Here is an 18,784-nt window from a genome sequence, read left to right on the forward strand (position 1 = left end):
TTAAAGTTTATTCATCTATGTATCAGGTAACTGATACTAATCTTGAGGGGTTGGTTTCTGTTTAATAGATTTGTAAATTACTTCTATTAAAAAATCTTAATCCTTTCAATAATTATCAGCTGCTGAAGTTGAGTTATTGTTTTCTGTCTGGCAACCGTGCTCTCTGCTGACATCTCTGCTTGTCTCAGGAACTGCACAGAGTAGAAGAGGTTTGCTATGGGGATTTGCTTCTAAACTGGGCGGTTCCTGAGACACGTGTCATCAGCGAGCACTTAGACAGAAAAGAACAACTCAGCTTCAGCAACTCATAAGTACTGAAAGGATTAAGGTTTTTTAATAGAAGTAATTTACAAATCTGTTTAAATTTCTGGAGCCAGTTGATATATATAAAAAAAATTTTTCCCTGGATAACCCTTTTAAAGCATTAATCCTAGGTGACTGATTTTTGAAGTGCACACAATTTCAACACATATGTATCAAAAGTAAAGTTAGTCATTTTTCAAATGATAAATCCCCTCTCCTTTTCAAAGATGATTTATAGTACTGTAAAATATAGATTGGAGGAGAACACTTATCGAACTTGTTTGGATTGCATTTTGCACAAACCTTTAATTTATACCACTTTATTATTTGAGCTGCAGATGTTATCTTTGTAGCTTTCCATAAGTAGACCTTAAGCAGACCCCACACAGTACACACGTAGGTGGTCACACTCCAAAGAAAGGGCAGCTTGCATGTTTTGCCCAGCATGCACACTTTTTATGTATCTGCACTCACATTGGATGAAATCCATACAAATATGCTAAACGAAGGCAAGACAATGGCTACCAATGTAGCCAGAGGTCAAGAATTTAAATATGCAGCACAGAGTATTTTTGATGAAGTTAAAGAGTTTATTAGGGAGATGGGGAGAAGGAAAAAAAGAGTATGACCACATGAAGTCCTGCATTTATGATCTTTGTGAATAAGAACATCACTGAGCACGATAGCCAGCAGTAATGTACATATGTACATAGGCCAGTGCTTGTGCTAAATATAAAGTGACAAGGCTATGACCTACTCCTAGTAGGCAAAGAGCAACTCCCAACTAGTAGTATTTGTTCGCCACTATCTGCTTCTTTACTTTCTGTCTGTCTGCCCAAGGAATATATGTAAATATTTTAGAATTTTTCGATCAAGGGCTACTTTTTAGTCGGGAGGTCTTTGTCATATACACAAAATATCAAAAGGAAGGGAGAAGCTCAGAGAGCACTTTTAGTGGTTTTGGGAAATACCATTCAAACATACAACCTAAAGGTAAATTCAGCTAAAAGAAAAGCTACAACACTTTAACCCATTTTTGAATGAGTTAATAGAGGGGGTCTTCTGTTTAAGGTCCTCATTCTTTGGCCAAAGTAGTTAAAAATAGCATCTGTAGCCAAAACTAAGTTATCCCCTATCCCAGTCATTTGTATGGGAGTGCAGAAGAGACACGAGTACAGCACTAGAGCATCATCGGTGCTTCCAGAAATAAATGGAGCGTGTGCCGCCTACCTGTAGTTAACACGCTCTCCTCACAAAGGAGATCACACAGGGTGCCAGCGGTCAGACCCCACCACGATCAGCTACTTATCCCCTATCTGGTGCCCTTTAAAGGGGTACTCCGCCCCTAAACATCCTATCCCCTATCCAAAGGATAGTGGATAAGATGTCTGATCGTGGGGGTCCAGCCGCTGGGACCCTCTGTGATTTACATGCAGGCAATCGGCATTCAGAACATTATGTTTATGAACGCTGTGTTTAGGTGACCGTGATCGTGACGTCACGCCACGCCCCCTCCATTCATGTTTATGGGAGGGGCGTCACAACCACGGCCGCCGGAACCCAGCGTTCAGAACATAACGTTCAGAAAGCCGGGTGCCTACACAGAGATCGCTGGGGTCCAACTGCTGGGATTCCCTGCAATCTCCCTGTAGGCACCCGGCATTCTGACATCCTGTGGATAGGGGTTAAGATGTCTAGTGATGGAGTACCCCTTTAAGGGCCCATTCACACTACAGAATATTCATCTTTGAATATATTTTATCCATATCCATATCATCCATCTATTGTTCACATATTGGCCCTCATTTACTAGTGTTGTGTAGGTTTCTTTGTGGATTTTAATTCCCTACAATTTATTTTCCAAGGTATTTACTAGGCTTTCCCTACATTTTCCACTTTTCCTACACTTTGTTTTTTTTTTACACTTGTTCTGATCTGTAGGGTTTTCCTCAGCTCAAATCCACCACATTTTGGGGGAGATTTATCAAAACCTGTCCAGGGGAAAGTTGCGGAGTTGCCCATAGCAACCAATCAGATTTCTTCTTTCATTTTTGAAAAGGCCTGTGAAAAATGAAAGTAGCGATCTGATTGGTTGCTATGGGCAACTCAGCAACTTTTACTCTGGACAGGTTTTGATAAATCTTCCCCTTTATGTGGAAACCTTAGTAAATATGTTGGGTTTTTGTGAAAATGTCGGGAACACGCCCCTTTTCAGAGACCACGCCCCGTTTTCCCGATGGTCATGTCCCTTTTTCGTGTTTTCTTAGCAAAATGGAGAGTTAGTCGGATTTTTTCTATTCTGGCGCAAAATCTGGCGCAGACAGAATTTCTGGCGCAATGCGACAGAATCTGACGCACAACCTGACAAAACATGTGGGGTTTGCAATAGTAAATGAGGGCCATTGTATTTTGTGGTCGCCTTCTGTTTAGATGAGGGGTCTCAGACTGGTGGCCCTACAGATGTTGCAAAATGTTAACACCCATTGGCTGCAGCTAAAGGCTGTCGGGAATGCTGGGAGTTGAAGTTTTGCAACATCTGGAGAGCCACCAGTTTTAGACCCCTGGTTTATATGCTCTTTTCTATAAAAAAAAAAAAAAAAAAAACAGTATGCCAACACATACCACCCAACATAAGCCACAAGGACACTCTTTGATTCTAACATGTAACTGTATCCTCTGGAGCCCAAACATAAGACTCAGATGTTTTATGGTACTATAGCTTCTTTGTTTGGTAAATGTGAGCACATTCTTTCTTTGTTTAGCTATAAGCACTATGAGTAATTTTTGCACATAATGTTTTTCATACTCCCTCATGTGTATTAATAACAGTTTCCAATTAGCCAAATGGAATGAGATTTATTGGCACTGTTAGGCATGCTATAGGTGCCGTTAGTCTTGTGGTTGTGAGCCGTGTGTGGTCTTACACTCCTACAGCTATGAGCTCATATCACCATACTTGTAAAACAGAGCACTGGATAAAAGATGGTCATAGCTTTTCTTTTCTTACTATCAATAGTAAACTCTTTAGTCAAGAACATCAGCCTCCAGCATTCCTGTGGCTGGATGTTCTTTGATGATTATTTAATTGGTATTGTAAACCAATGAGTTCAACATAAGTGCAATGTACACCATGCAGTAAAGCTCCTTCTAAGTATTAAGAATGTTCTTTGAAAAGAAACACTCATTAAATAGAGCCAAGATCCATCAATCCTATTCTTATGGCTTACCTAAACCTCCAGCCAGATATCTTTCCATTCTTTTCTTTTGTAACATAACATATTAAAATATACACGAGAAAGTCCAGCTCACTCCCCAATCCCGTAGCACTCGGACTGGCATGGGCTACGCCTAGATACTGTGTAGACAAGAAGAGGTGGTCCAGCGCAGGTAGGTCAGGAACGAAATGCTTTATTGCAGAATCAAAACAGGTATATGGTAGACATGGACAAAGGTGACGCGTTTCGGCCCTGCAAGCGGGCCTGCCCGCTTGCAGGGCCGAAACGCGTCACCTTTGTTCATGTCTACCATGTACCTGTTTTGATTCTGCAATAAAGCATTTCGTTCCTGACCTACCTGCGCTGGACCACCTCTTCTTGTCTACACAATATTAAAATATATTTATACATAAATTACTTTATATATATATATTTTGAAGGATTCGAATTGGCAATGTGTTAAAGGGGATGTTAAAGAGAACGCACTGCGTATTCAAGGAGGAAATATATTAGGCCTTGTGTAAATTTAGGAGGAAAAAGTATGGGGAAATGCATTTCACTTTATGTTTAAATGTTTTTTTCTTCCTGTAATGTCCCTGTTTTTTCACCCTGTTCACCATTTTCAGCGACTTTTCTGAAATGTGGGTGTGGTTTTCAATTTTCTTTCACAATTCGAGTGATTTTGCATATTGTTCAAAATTCTAATGATTTTGGAAATTGTTCATTCTATTTTTAATGTTTTTTCGGGTTGTGATTTTTCGCTTTTGACAAAGAGGTTAAAGGGGTACTCCGGTGAAAACCTTTTTTCTTTTAAATCAACTGGTGGCAGAAAGTTAAACATATTTGTAAATTACTTCTATTAAAAAATCTTAATCCTTAGCTGCTGAATGCTACAGAGTAAATTCCTTTCTTTTTGGAACACTGATGACATCACGAGCACAGTGCTCTCTGCTGACACCTCTGTCCATTTTAGCAACCGTGCATAGAAGATGTATGCTAATGGCAGCATGGTGGCTCAGTGGTTAGCACTGCTGCCTTGCAGTGCTGGGGACTTGGGTTCAAATCCCACTAAGGACAATAAATCAAGTGTTATTATTATTACAATAATGTCAGCAAAGAGCACTGTGCTCGTGATGTCATCAGAGAGCATTCCAAAAAGAAAAGAATTTCCTCTGTAGTATTCAGCAGCTAATAAGTACAGGAAGGATTAAGATTTTTTAATAGAAGTAATTTACAAATATGTTTAACTTTCTGCCACCAGTTGATTTAAAAGAAAAAAGGTTTTCACTGGAGTACCCCTTTAAATAAATGAAAACCACAAAAAAAATGTATGGCATGAATAAACAGTGTGAATTCAGGTAGAAAAAACAGACATGGTGCACATCTACAATCTTGCATAATGATCTGATTGCTTCTCAACATAATATCAAAAACTAACAGGTTGTTAGTATACATTTTTGATCAAAAAGTACAAGCCCACTCGCCACGTCAAGAACACCTATTCAGGATTGTGAGTGAAAAATGAATAAAAATTTACTATGATCCAAAAAAAAAAAAAACATAGGACATGAGGCCTACTGTGTTTTATTGTTTCTATATGTTGTAGCTTTTTTTTTTTTTTTTAAGTTTTTTTTTTTTAAATAAATTTTCCCAGGGGCTGCCATGTTGGATACACTTCCCTAATTGACTGTACAGACAGTATACGAAGATGTTTGTTCTTTATGGAAGCTGCAATTAATAAGAGTTAAATGCATAGTATATAGTATACAGTCATGGCTGTAAATGTTGGCACTCCTGAAATTTTTCTAGAAAATGAAGTACCAGTATTTCTCACAGAAAAGGATTGCAGCAACACATGTTTTGCTATACACATTTATTCCCTTTGTGTGTATTGGAACTAAACCCAAAAGGGAGGAAAAAAAGCAAATTGGACATAATGTCACACCAAACTCCAAAAATGGACTGGACAAAATTATTGTCACCCTTTCAAAATTGTGGAAAAATAAGATTGTTTCAAGCATGTGATGCTCCTTTAAACTCACCTGGGGCAAGTAACAGGTGTAGGCAATATAAAAATCACACCTGAAAGCAGATAAAAAGGAGAGAAGTTCACTTAGTTTTTGCATTGTGTGTCTGTGTGTTCCGCACTAAGCATGGACAACAGAAAGAGGAGAAGAGAACTGTCTGAGGACTTGAGAACCAAAAGTGTGGAAAAATATCAACAATCTAAAAACCATCTCCAGAGACCTAGATTTGCCTTTGTCCAAAGTGCGCAACATTATCAAGAAGTTTGCAACCCATGGCACTGTAGCTAATCTCCCTGGGCGTGGACGGAAGAGAAAAATTGATGAAAGGTGTCAACGAAGGATAGTCCTGATGGTGGATAAGCAGCCCCAAACAAGTTCCAAAGATATTCAAGCTGTCCTGCAGGCTCAGGGAGCATCATTGTCAGCGCGAACTATCCATCAACATTTAAATTAAATAAAATGCTATGGTAGGAGACCCAGGAGGGCATTTATGGCCATGACTGTAATCTGTGATATTTATATAATATTTACAGAATGTGCGATAAATGTCCCATAAATGCAAGTCCTTACTCTGGGACTCACTGGGAGCTTTCTAGCCCCATCTAGCCTGCTTTCAGTCACTGAAAGCTGAAAACATTGGAACCAGCTATCATATGCACTTTGTGCAACTCCCATTGACTTTAATGGGGGCTGTATAAACAGCTCAGCACCATGAGCTTTGCTCTTATGTAACTCTGGGAGGCACACACCAGGAGCACCCCACAAGAACTGTACTTATGGAGATGCTGAGATCCAGGCATCTAGACATAACAGTGTGGTCCTCTTTAGTGTTGTCTATTTTATCAGCATCCACCACATTAACTTTATGAACTAAATGTTCACTTGCTGCTTATATATCCCAACTCATGACAGGAGCCATTGTCACAACATAAGCAATGTTATTCACTTCACCTGTCTCTGGTTTTAATGGCATGACTGACAAGTGTCTAGAAAGACACACATAATGACATGTGGCTTAATGGAAGTTAATAAAGAAATGTATGTGTGCACCTTAAAACAGAATAACGCTACTGAACAATAATTTAGTAGATGCAGAGAACCTGAATGAGGGGCTATATGTTGAGCCTGGCCACAAGCTGAAATTATTATTTTGGATGAGCACTGTATGCTTTGTCTACCAGCCGCTTTAACCCTGAAAGGATAAAAAAAACAAAAAACAGTTGACTGACAGCTCACCATATGACTCATAAATGTTTATTTTAGTGGATTGTATGCTGTCCCCTAACTCCAAGCCAGGATGCTGAATAGTGACGATTATGAGCACCCATAAAGGGTTTTACATAAGGGTTATATATGCCTACGTTTCACATAAGTATTACACCAAATGGGAATTTTTGTAAGTCAATGTTTACCTAAATATGAGCCAGACATTAACCTTAACCAGAATAACTTGAAAGTATGACCACATTTTTTCCTTTTCTCTTTAAATGTGCAATGCATAATTGCATCTCATTTATTACTTTTGATATTGTACAGATGCTCACATGCAAACTAAAGACTCTTTTTGTGCTGATAAAAAAAAAAATACCATCCATTCAAGTCCTATGAAGAATATCCACCCCTTTGGACTTTTTCATATGTTATTGTTACATTAATGAATCATGTTGGATTAAGTACAATGGAACAATACAGACCCAAACCAAATGAAAACAGTATCTCACTGCCTTCAGTCACAGCCCTGTGCACTTAAAAAAGCTTGACCTGTGTGCAAAAATAATAATGGGAAAACCATTGTCCACATATGTAAAGCCGATAGGGAACTATCCACACAAACACTCTCATTGCTGTAAAGGCCACCTCTCATAAATACTAAATTGAAGGGGGTAAATAGTTACACAATTTTTCATTTTATGTTTAATATCTACAAACTCTATAGATCACTTTGTTGAGAATGTTTGCTTTAGTTTGACATGTATTAGATTTTTTTTATTCATCAACATCAAAAGCTTCCCATTTAATCCTCTATGACAAAATGCTGTTACATGATAACATATGAAAACAATCAGTGGCATTGATTCCCTTTGTAGGCATTGCCTATTTCAGGACACCCCTCATCTTCAGGAGAAATGTATCTTTAGAAAAACAAAGGATCGGGACACAAATGTAATATCGTCAAATGTCTTGTCCCCCTATGTGTATTGACCCACTGAAATCTGGGTAGCTTTACTGTAAAGTACGGTCTGGCTACCTTCTGAGGTCTACATTGTAAAGTTAAAATCTGCAAATGATCAGTACAATAAATGGGGCCCTGTATTTTTGCTTTCCCGGAATGTTCTACTAACAGTAATAACAGTCAAACTTCCAGTAAACCATGTGAATGGAGATTAGAGCCAGAAACTGGAGACATTTTATGAGAAGCTGAGTAAAGACTTTGATATAAAGAACACCTGAGCCTTATACTATCTAAAATGGAAAGAATAATGGTGGGCACCATAAAGAAGATGGATCAGATAGGGTGTAAAGGTAGTCAGGAGGTTTAGTAGGGGAAAAGTATATAAGGAAATTAAATAAACAGTGAAAAAGAAAACTTAATCAAAGGAAGAGACAGACACACTTGAGGAAAAGGGAGAAATTAAAATGTGAGAGGGATGGATGATGGGATAGGACAAGGAGGGAAAAGGTAATAATGTCAGCGGCTGGTCACAAGTTGGCGTGGCTTTCAAATACATTGTAAAAAGTCACAAGATTTTGCACAAGTGAACAGTGGTCCACACAAGGCATGATCTGTAACAACCAATGATAATGGTTGGGCAGTGTAGAGGGTTAATTATGCAGCCACAAACAACCTATGTGACTGCATTTGTCCTTACCCAAAAGTGTCAGCATAACCATGGCACAACAGCAAATGAGAGAAGGCTTCAAAGGAGGCAAATTATGAGAGGGAATGGAAGAATATAGTACCTGTGCGTATAATTTTTTCTTTCAAAGCAGGTAATCTTCAAAAAGTAGTCAACAGAACAACCCAAAATATCTTGCAGGCTGTCTACAATGACCTTCATTATAAAAATTACTGGAGTTGAGCCACAGCCATTATATTCTTGCAGGGGACTTTGTCATAACCATTAATATTTTTTGTTTCATTTCTCGCATACAAAAAATACCTGTTAAATCTAAGGGAATAAGAATTTGGTTTCTAGGTCATGGTGTCTTTGTAACGGCACTGTTCCATATTGTTTCTATTTATATGATGCTAATGCTTCATTGTCTTGGTAAAACTACCCTCACAGCTTTTACAAGTGGAGACATTCTATGGAAGCAGTTATTGAAACGTTTTCAAGAACCTCTACATTAAAAGAAAAAGACACAAACGTTATACTGTGGGGGTTTCACTTTAAGACAAACAAAACAAGGAGGAAATCCTAAAAGAGGGGGCGGAGAGTTTAAAGGAAATATTTATACATCATGTATCCTTGTTTTAGCTTGGAAATATGCATCAGAACATGCCCTATGTGCATCTGGTGTAAAAGGATTTACAGCTTAATAAGCGTAACATAAAAATGTAAAAAAAAAACAAAAAAACTAATAAATAAAACTATATGTGGGGAAGGAATAGATCTTTGCCCACCATCCTAATATATATGAATGTTTTCTCTGCACCACAGAGTCTCAATGGGTGTGACTGTCACTGGAACTTTGAGCAAGAATTTCCCACAATAAAGAAACAACTTGTCTATTTTGTGGATCAGCGATAGAAAACCCTCTGGGAACCATGGCGTCTATGATACATTCCAAAACACCACAGCAGAGTGCAAAGGAGATTTTAGGATGGAGTGAAATGAACTTTTATTCTTAAAGCATAGTAAAAAAAAAAATGACTGCAGAGGATTTCTGTTCAGTTGTATGTGCAGATCTGGGTATATAGGGGGAGATTTATCAAAAGTTGCTGAGTTTCCCATGGCAACCAACCAGATTGTTTCTTTCATTTTGCAGAGGCCTTGTTAAAAATGAAAGAAGCGATCTGATTGGTTGCTATGGGCAACTGGGCAACTTTTCCTCCGGACAGGTTTTGATAAATCTCCCCAATAGCTTTTAAGTTTCCACCCTTGCACAGACCCCATAAATGTCAAGTACAATGCACCAGGGTCATATTTAAAAAAAGATGTACATACAATATTTATTACAAAAACACAAAGACTTTGCAAATTTTTGGGTTATGTAAAAGTCCCTTAAATTATACACTAGATGTGACTTCATTGTTGTTGATCGTGATAGTGCTCCCGCAAACAATTCTTATATATCTACCAGTGCGTAAAACTATTAGTCTGTGCAAAAGCAAAATATATTGTTAAAGCACTATAGGGAGGTATTTCTTATATCTGACACAGGACTCTAAGTACTTTTGATCTTTACTAATCCCCACAGTTGTTTTTCATAGATGTCACCTTATACTAAGATAAAGATGACCAGAGATTTTACTCCTGAAAACAAGTAACTTCTCATCACTGTAAATGGAGTGAACTGACAAAAGTTTGATACACACTCCGTAAACTGTTTACCAGACCGCTAGTCTCCAGTGCATTTAATTATAATACTTTGGAAGCATGGTAAATTACGCCATGCAGCTTAATGACACGGTCTTCCTTTTATCCCGTCAATGCCCTCAAGATGCACTGGTATATGCTGTGCCAGAGTTTTTAATTAATGTTTTATACAATCTCATGGGGAAATATGGGATAATAGTGCCAACACTATGCCTAAGAATCACATGGCTACAAATGTATTATCATTTCTTAACTTTTCTCAAAACGTAAGTGTTTAAGATGGTAGGAAAACGTAATAACTTATATTTACCATGAAGAGCTCTGAAAGCATAGACACTTTCATTATTCCGCATAACTAACCTATATGTTCAGGGCTGGATTGAACAGGTATAGCAAACTGGGCTATCACTTGAATTCACCTTTCAGTAAACGGCTTCCTAAATGAGCTATCTGAACTTACTATAGACCTGTTCACTGTCCTATACCACCAAGGAATGGAAAACTAACCCTTTAACTGCCTAAAATATAGGGGTTTCCCCAATGCATTTTCACTGCCCTAAACCGGGAGGGTGCCTTACATCCATAAGACATTTCGAGTTAACCCTTTTACTACCCTAGACCAAAAGATATTGAATTTATGAGAAATAAATTGAACATTGGGGTAGGGGTGGGGGGGGGATTTTGGGACGAGGAGGAGGGGTGGGGTTCTACTTGTTATAAAACTGGTCGTCTACCTATCTGTCTACTTATCTATCTATGTAGTGACAAATGTGCAAAATGCCGTGTAACCATTTTGTAAACTTAATAAGCAAAAAAGTATTTTAATAAATATATCCCACTGATGAATACTGATGAAGAATTGCTCCTTCTAGGCTAATGATTCCAACATATTTCAGTAAACATAACAGTTTTGTAATGAAAGTCAGTCTATCACACAGTAGGAATAAAAATCATTTTTCCTTACCCATCAACTAAACATGTTTGCTTCTTTCCTTTGAAATGCTGTCAGACATGAAAAAGGGTTAAGCTCAAACGTCAAAAACCATATAGAAATGTCTTCATTCTCATTATGCCACATGTAAGGTGGAAAAAAAAACCATCTGGAGCCATAAATCCCAGGATACTGTTTTCTTTCCGAGAGACAAGATTCACTACTAGGAAAGTTGTAGATTTGCTGCTCACTTTAGCTTCCTCCGTTCAGCTTTCCTTATTGGAACCAGAAGATCGAAACTTTACTTCTACTAATGGATTCTTCCTCTGGTCTAGCAAAGTAAACACTGTTCTTTTAAGTACTAAAATGGGGATTTTAAGAGAAAACTGAAGAAATTAGAGAGAATCCTGCACATGGGACTCTGTGCCTCTTAGCTGGACTGGAACTGTACAAACTTTCCTTATTAGGAATAGGCTAAAGAATGTTGGAAGGCTCGGGGATCATCCCTTTTATTTCGGTAAAGGACATTTAATGTTTCTTTTACCTTTAACTAGTTACACCCAGAAAAGAAGCTTCATAAATTACTTTCTGAACAAACTATTCCCAGATTAACAATGTGAGACAGCTACAGTAAAGGGCAGAAGAGGGTTGTCAAAGGGCAGTTGTCAGTAACCAGCAATAATTCATAGACTCTCCATTCGGGGGGGTCCCCAGATTATTAGAAAAACAATATGTTCCGCTGAGTAAAAGAACACAACTTCTGTTGCTCCAAGGCTGCTCTGTACTGACACTCAAGAGACAATGGTACCCTTGTCACATGTATGGTTAAAAATATCCTGGACTGAACACTATAAAATAGGAATAAGGTTTCTTAAAGAGACATGAATTTGCATTTATTCTCATATATCTACACTCCGAAAACATGCTGATTTATTTGGCACCCTATAGGCTTACTGCGTACATCAGGGAACTAGACTTTGAGCCCAACTGGGAACAGGGACTGGTGTATATGGTGACAATGGGGGATATTAATCAAAATCTTTCCAGAGGAAAAGTTGCTGAGTTGCCCATGGCAACCATTCAGATCGCTTCTTTCATTTTTTAGAGGCCATTTAACAAAATAAAAGAAGAAATCTGATTGGTTGCTATAGGTAACTCAGCAACTTTTTTTTCCGACAGATTTTGATAAATCTCCCCCAATGTCTGTACAGTTGTGCAGTATTTAAGCTTCAGGAACTTAATATGTTAAACATACTGAAGTAATGAAAAACACTGTGCATATGATTGTCTTCTTCTATTTACCAATGTAAATACTGGCTATAGTCAAGGAAGTCTAACATGTATCAAGTGATATAGTTTCTTATTGTAGAATTTGGTTTGTATCCACAAAAAATGGGGATTAGCCCAAAACAGAGCAGCATCTGTCTATATCTGCTATATTTAATATTGTAATATAGTCCCATTCACTGGGGATAACCTACAACAACCAATGCAACCCATGGACAAAAGTGGCATTTGTCCTAACGGTAAGATAACTGCCAGATAGAAGCAATTTTGGCTGCTGATTTCCACCATAATCTACCTATTAACAAGAAAATTTAACTTGGATGGATGTAGCTGCTTCATTCTAGTAAAGAGGGGAAAAAATGGCTCTTAAAGCATACCTGTCAGATACCACAAAAAAAAGGTTACTCAGTACCCAATCCTGATCATGTACATAAAATTTTTATGTACAGTCAGACTAACAGCTAAATGATCCAAGATAGGGACCATATCATTAAGGACAGTCGGCCCAACATAGAGGGCACGAACAGAAGAGAACCGGGCCAGCAAAACAATTGTTGTTTATGGGTAAAATATTACAAACTGGTGGAAGAGTGGTCACATAGGATAGACAGGTAGCCAAACAGGTAACCAGCAGGCAGATAGGATAGACATGGTAAGCTGGTGCCGGGAACAGGCCGATGGGTCATTTAGTTGCATCATTTAGCTGTTAGCCTGACTGTACCCCAAGAAATTAGTATGGGTTGCTGTATCTGTAACAATTTACCATGATTGTGGGCATGAACACATTTCAGGAGTCCAATTGAGATAATAACTGCATCTTGTGTACTATTTGCTTATATAACCTTTGCATTTATTTATGGAATGGTGTTTATGATCCCACTTTATTTTTTACCTCTATTTGTCAGTCACTTATCTATACATTATACTGACTGTGACTTTGGTTTTTACCTAAAAAGATTGGCTGATGCCAACTAACCTACTGATGCTGCACTAATATCGTTAACACTACTACCCTGTATGTACCTCTATCATCTGTGTCTTGTATTTGTAATTTCCATTGTCCTCTGTATCCCACCGTGGACTCCTCTCACTCCCTGATGAGTTGTTACAACCGATGGGCGAAACGCATTGGCAAGAGAGGTCTACTTACTTATTATATGTATGTTATGTTATTCTTTTTTCCCCAACCCCATCCACACTTAGTACCAGGAGTTCCCTCCCTAGATAGGCAGGGCCTCTAGTGTAGATACTCACCTGTACCCCATTCCCCTATCCCAGCACATACATTTTTTGTATATCACTATTTATTGATTTGAATTCTAGTAAAATTATATTTTAATATCTAGAGCTCACTTGGTGTTTTTCTAAGATTATATATTTAAGCTGTCTCACCAAGGGACATACTTATCTTACCATACTTACCTAACATTGTGTTTTCTAGGACATCTACCTTTGACAGATGTCCATGCTCCCTTGAATATTTCCCATGGCACCCTACACTATCAGAGTTTAGCACCATGGAACGAACCACATGGACAGTAAGCTAGGGATGCTTAAGGCATCCTTAAAGGGGTATTCCAGGCAAAAACTTTTTTTTTATATATCAACTGGCTCCGGAAAGTTAAACAGATTTGTAAATTACTTCTATTAAAAAATCTTAATCCTTCCAATAGTCATTAGCTTCTGAAGTTTTCTGTCTAACTGCTCAATGATGATGTCACGTCCCTGGAGCTGTGCATGATGGTAAAATATCCCCATAGGAGTTGCAAAGCTCCTGGGATGTGAGTCATGTGAAAGCAGTTAGACAGAAAACAGCAACTCAACTTCAGAAGCTAATAACTATTGGAAGGATTAAGATTTTTTAATAGAAGTAATTTACAAATCTGTTTAACTTTCTGGAGCCAGTTGATATATATAAAAAAAGTTTTGGCCTAGAATACCCCTTTAACTTACTATTAGGGTACGTTCGCACGTACGCAGATTTAATGTGCAGGACTTGATGCACAGGATTTTCTGCTGCAGATTTCAATGTAAACCAAATGACTGAGCACAGCTTCTATTCATCAGTTAGAAAACCTGCGCATCAAATCTGCACAGGATCCTGTATGTGTGAACATACCCTTAAAGGAAATCTGTAATCAGTTTAATCTGCACTAACCTGTCAGTACAGAGGGGTTATGTAGGTGACACTGATGGCAACGATACTTACCTGGTCCAGTTCCGTGCTCTGGTTCTTCCGCAATCTTTCACTGTATCTTTTGTTCTGGTGGCATCTTGGAGCAGGGGCAGAGCTTCATGACTTCATTACTGCTATTCCCTGCTGGGTCCCGCTGCTAGCAAACACTCCAAGTCAGCCCCAGAGCAAAACATACGGTGGAAGATTGCGGAAGGACCAGAGCACGGGACGGGACTAGATAAGTATTGTTGTCATCAGTATCACGTGCACTACCTGTCTGTACCGACAGGTTAGTGCAGGTGAAACTGATGGCAGATTTCCTTTAATAGATTACTTGGGCTGAGTGCTGTGTGCTTGACCCAGGAAGTATATACTACTGGACAAGTAAAGCTAGTTACCTGATGCTGACTCACTTACATTACTTCTGCTCAATGCCACTGGGTTTCCTCTGTAAAAAGTGGAAGGGGTACCAGATATACCCAGTGCTGGCTTACCTTAAACCGAAGTATAGATTCCCCAGGTCAGGTGCACAGTGTCCACTCCAAGGAAATCTATTATCAGTAAGCTGGGGATGCATAACGCATCCTTATCTTCTTGTCTCTGTGACGGCACAACCCAGGGAATCTACAGCTCTATGCAAAGTTTGTAGCGTTATGTACTGTGGACAGTGATAAAGATGTTGTGCTGGCTTGTGCAACATGGAAATGTTGAGCCAGTGCAAATTCTCTAATGTTGGAACTGCACTAAGCTACATGATAGTGTGGTCCTAGTGCATAGCAGCTGCAATGTGTGGGTCCATCCTCAATAATATTGATTAAATGATTACGTAGACAGAAGTGAAAATACCGTTCTGCTTGCAATCCTTCTCTGTAGTGTCTGGCTGTCACTGACAGCTGGGATCCCCTACTGGAGAAGCACAATCATTATTATGTCTGCAAACCCAGAAGGATGTGTATATAATTGTTTCCAGGACTAAAAGTGCAATACTAGGAGGTATTTATTCAACTGGCAGGCCAAAAATAGCTGATTCCATGAGTTAAAATAAGCTGTTTGTGTACATTTGAATTACATTTTTGAGAATTGTAGAGGTCTTAGGTTTAGGAGATACAAACCAAATAAAGGCCAGACTTGCCGTGATCATTCATACCACCGATGAATGGTTGGTAGTTGGAAAATTGTTGCTGGTGATCTTATGGACATTTTCTTTACTAGGATCCTCAATGATGCCAGATAGAAGCTTGTTCAAGTCTTGCAGGCATCATCAGTGTTACTTTGTGACAATTTTGCGAAAGCTGTGCTACAAGCGGCATTCATATTCACTGACTACCAATCATATCAATGATTTTTATCAGTTTATTATTCAGAATAAATAGTAATCAATTTTTTTATCATTAGTACTGAGCCAATTTCACGATACCTGGACAGCGTAAAAATGTGTAGGAACACACCTCATTTACAATTAGAATAGTAACGCCCCGCTTTCAATATATTCATAGTAAAAGCCAGTACTGACTATACATTGCTTCATGTCCCTTGGCTTCTAGCAACAACTATTTTCTTACTGTATAGAAATTTACCTTTTATAATATAAAATAATGATAATAATTGTAGGATATAACATACAGTATGCTTGGCAATTGTTATACACCGGCAATTTGAAAAAAAAAAAAAAATCCTTTATTTTTTAGGCTGCTGACCATAGATGCCAAGCATAAAGCATAACTAACCAGTTTTATTGCATTTTATGATTAACTTGATCCAACTGGTTGGGTATATTTCAGTCGATGTGTGTTCTGCACTGTCAGTGTAGCAAATTATAGTTTGTTAATAAGAAAATGGGGTGTTTCTTGTTCATATACACGTGTCCTTTTAAGTGATTTCTAAATAAGTCTAAGATGTATGGTGAGAGATGACCATCTTTTCACTATGCTATGAGATGTATATGCTGCTTGTCTAGGTGTGGACTCCCAGTGAATGTCATATAAATGAAGGCAGATAGCTGTTTACCTTACCAATGGAAAACCTTTTTAAACTTTCCTAACACATATGAAATTAAATCACAATACAAATAATGGGAAGAAGTAAGCCATGAGTTACAGCAATACTGCACGTGAACATTTGCAGCCCAGGGAAGGAGCTGTAATGTCTCTGCCTTAATTACAGTACAAGGGTACGAGACAGCTGCCAAATAATAATATAGTCCTCATATCTGTTCCTGTGGAGCTTCCCGTCAGCTTCCTCTAAATGTAGTTTCAAATAAATAGAGAGGGAATAAAGGCATCGGCTGTTGGAAGTTTCATTCTTCAGGGATTTTAAGCCACTAATTCAGATACAGGATTAGCACTTTTCAAGATTAAATCAGGAACAAGATGGTTTATAATGATAGATCTAAATGAACTTGGTATACGAAGCTGTCTACATCACAATGAAAGCTAACTCAGTCCTCCTTTTCCCATTTCTCACGATAATGCCTTTAGGCTAACTGCATGTCGAGATGGGGACAGTGACCAGCAGGAACCCAGGCACTATTGGTTCCGCAGACATACTGATAACACTGATAAGAGCTTTGAGATCTTTTTTTACCTATTACTTTATTAAGTTAGGCTCATACTGTGTTAAATGAACAAAGGTCCCCACAGACCCAATGAAGGCCAAAAAAGTGTCCTACATAGAAAAAGTTTTTTTTTTTTTTTTTTTTTTTTTTTTACATTTTGGCAAATAGCCACCATATGGGACTGTATAGTGGCATTTATAGCAAAATATTTTTAAGGATCCATCAGGGAATACTCCCAGCATATATAGAATACTTACATAGAAGTAAGGTAATGCATCACAGCCTAATGTGTACATTATAATAAGTCATTACTTTAAATAAAGATTGTAATACTGGCATAAGTGCATCTGAGCTAATATGTACTTCCGTGATATTATGCCACACACTTTATTCCCCTGTAGGTATAGACCATATTGTGGAATGAAGGGCAGGGAAGGAGTGTTAGACTAGGGCGCTATGGGGCATTGTTTAAGAGGCATCAAGCATCTGGTGCTGGAAACATACTGGCATAACGTTGGCCCATACATTTTCTAAATGGTTTCTAAATGGCTCATAATAATCAATTTTTATGAATGACTGAACAAAATTCTCCAAAAGTTTGAAAAACACTTCTGGTTTCCACATTCATTGTTTAGCCCCATGCCACCTCGTCGTCGATGCCGGATTAGTGGCCCGAGATGGGAGCTGAAGGTCCAGGGTCTATACGGTGAGTGCAGGACGTCGGTTTTTCTCGTGTTCTACATTGCATTTACTACGTCTTTCATTGTCCTAGTACTGCCGTTTTCTGAATATTTCTGGCTGATTTCCCGCATACCTACATTGTCCATCTCGTGGAGCTGTATAGCAAGGTACCGGTGCCACTAGTTTTTTCTGTGTCTACAGAAGGATTTAAGGTTGAACTTGATGGAATCTTGTCTTTTTTTTTTTAACCTTACAAACTATGTAACTATACAAGGGCAATGGGTAATGCTTCAGCATAAAAAGAAACACTAGCTCTAAAACCATTTTTTTTCTAAAAAAACAAACAAATGCCTGCAACTGGCCAACATAATCTTTTTGCTTTAATGTTCTCTAGTTAATCCTATAAAGCAGAGACCTCCATTCTTGTTGAAGTCAACTTTTCAATTATCATTAGATATGATAATTCACTTTAATTCACTACTTCAGTGCATATATATACTTGGAGAAGCAGCTCTGGCAAACAGCTGACAGGTGTATATGCCGGTTGTCGGCACCACACAGATCAGATATTGATGATTTACTCTAAGGATTAGAAATCAAATGAATAATCCAGGAAATATGGAACTTTATCAGTTATTAAACATAGATACCGTGAGCTTGTATACAAAGGATTGTAGCACGTGTTCGCCTTGGCGACCTACTATAGTGAAGAGTATGACAACAGGGTCAGGTAATAGAAATAAAGGATGGTTCTCCTTTATAATTCAGGGACACGTTCATCTATTTTTCTATTAAATAAAGCAAGAATAGAAAATATAAAGAAAGAGGCTATTTAGGTCATTTCTGTGAATGTTAAAAAACACTTTTGTCTTTTGCACACTTACCTTGTATGCTTCATCTGAATTGCAAATGAGACAACGTGGTTTTATTCAGGAGATGTTACAAGATGGTTTAGGATACAGATTTTATATCAGTTTAAAAAATCTTGCATCATGATCCAATTTAATTATAATAGGAATTCAACCTATAATGAAGTGGTCTTCAGTTTTACATTGGAAGTAATGTGCTG

The 18,784-nt window shown here is 38.2% G+C and overlaps 1 protein-coding gene across 4 annotated transcripts in view; it reads right to left on the bottom strand.

The window, feature by feature from the left end:
• Nucleotides 1-18,784, bottom strand: part of ARHGAP6 (Rho GTPase activating protein 6) — a 582,024-nt gene that overhangs the window by 111,854 nt on the left and 451,386 nt on the right. The window contains exon 1 of one of the 4 annotated variants that reach the window (XM_056556162.1): nucleotides 11,051-11,695. The exons of the other annotated variants lie outside the window; for them this stretch is intronic. The gene's annotated coding sequence lies outside the window, so the exon portion shown is untranslated. Of the gene's footprint in view, nucleotides 1-11,050; nucleotides 11,696-18,784 lie in introns of those variants that run through there. 4 annotated transcript variants of the gene reach the window in all.

This window comes from Hyla sarda, chromosome 2, assembly GCF_029499605.1.
Source record: "Hyla sarda isolate aHylSar1 chromosome 2, aHylSar1.hap1, whole genome shotgun sequence".
Classification (NCBI taxonomy): Eukaryota; Metazoa; Chordata; class Amphibia; order Anura; family Hylidae; genus Hyla; species Hyla sarda.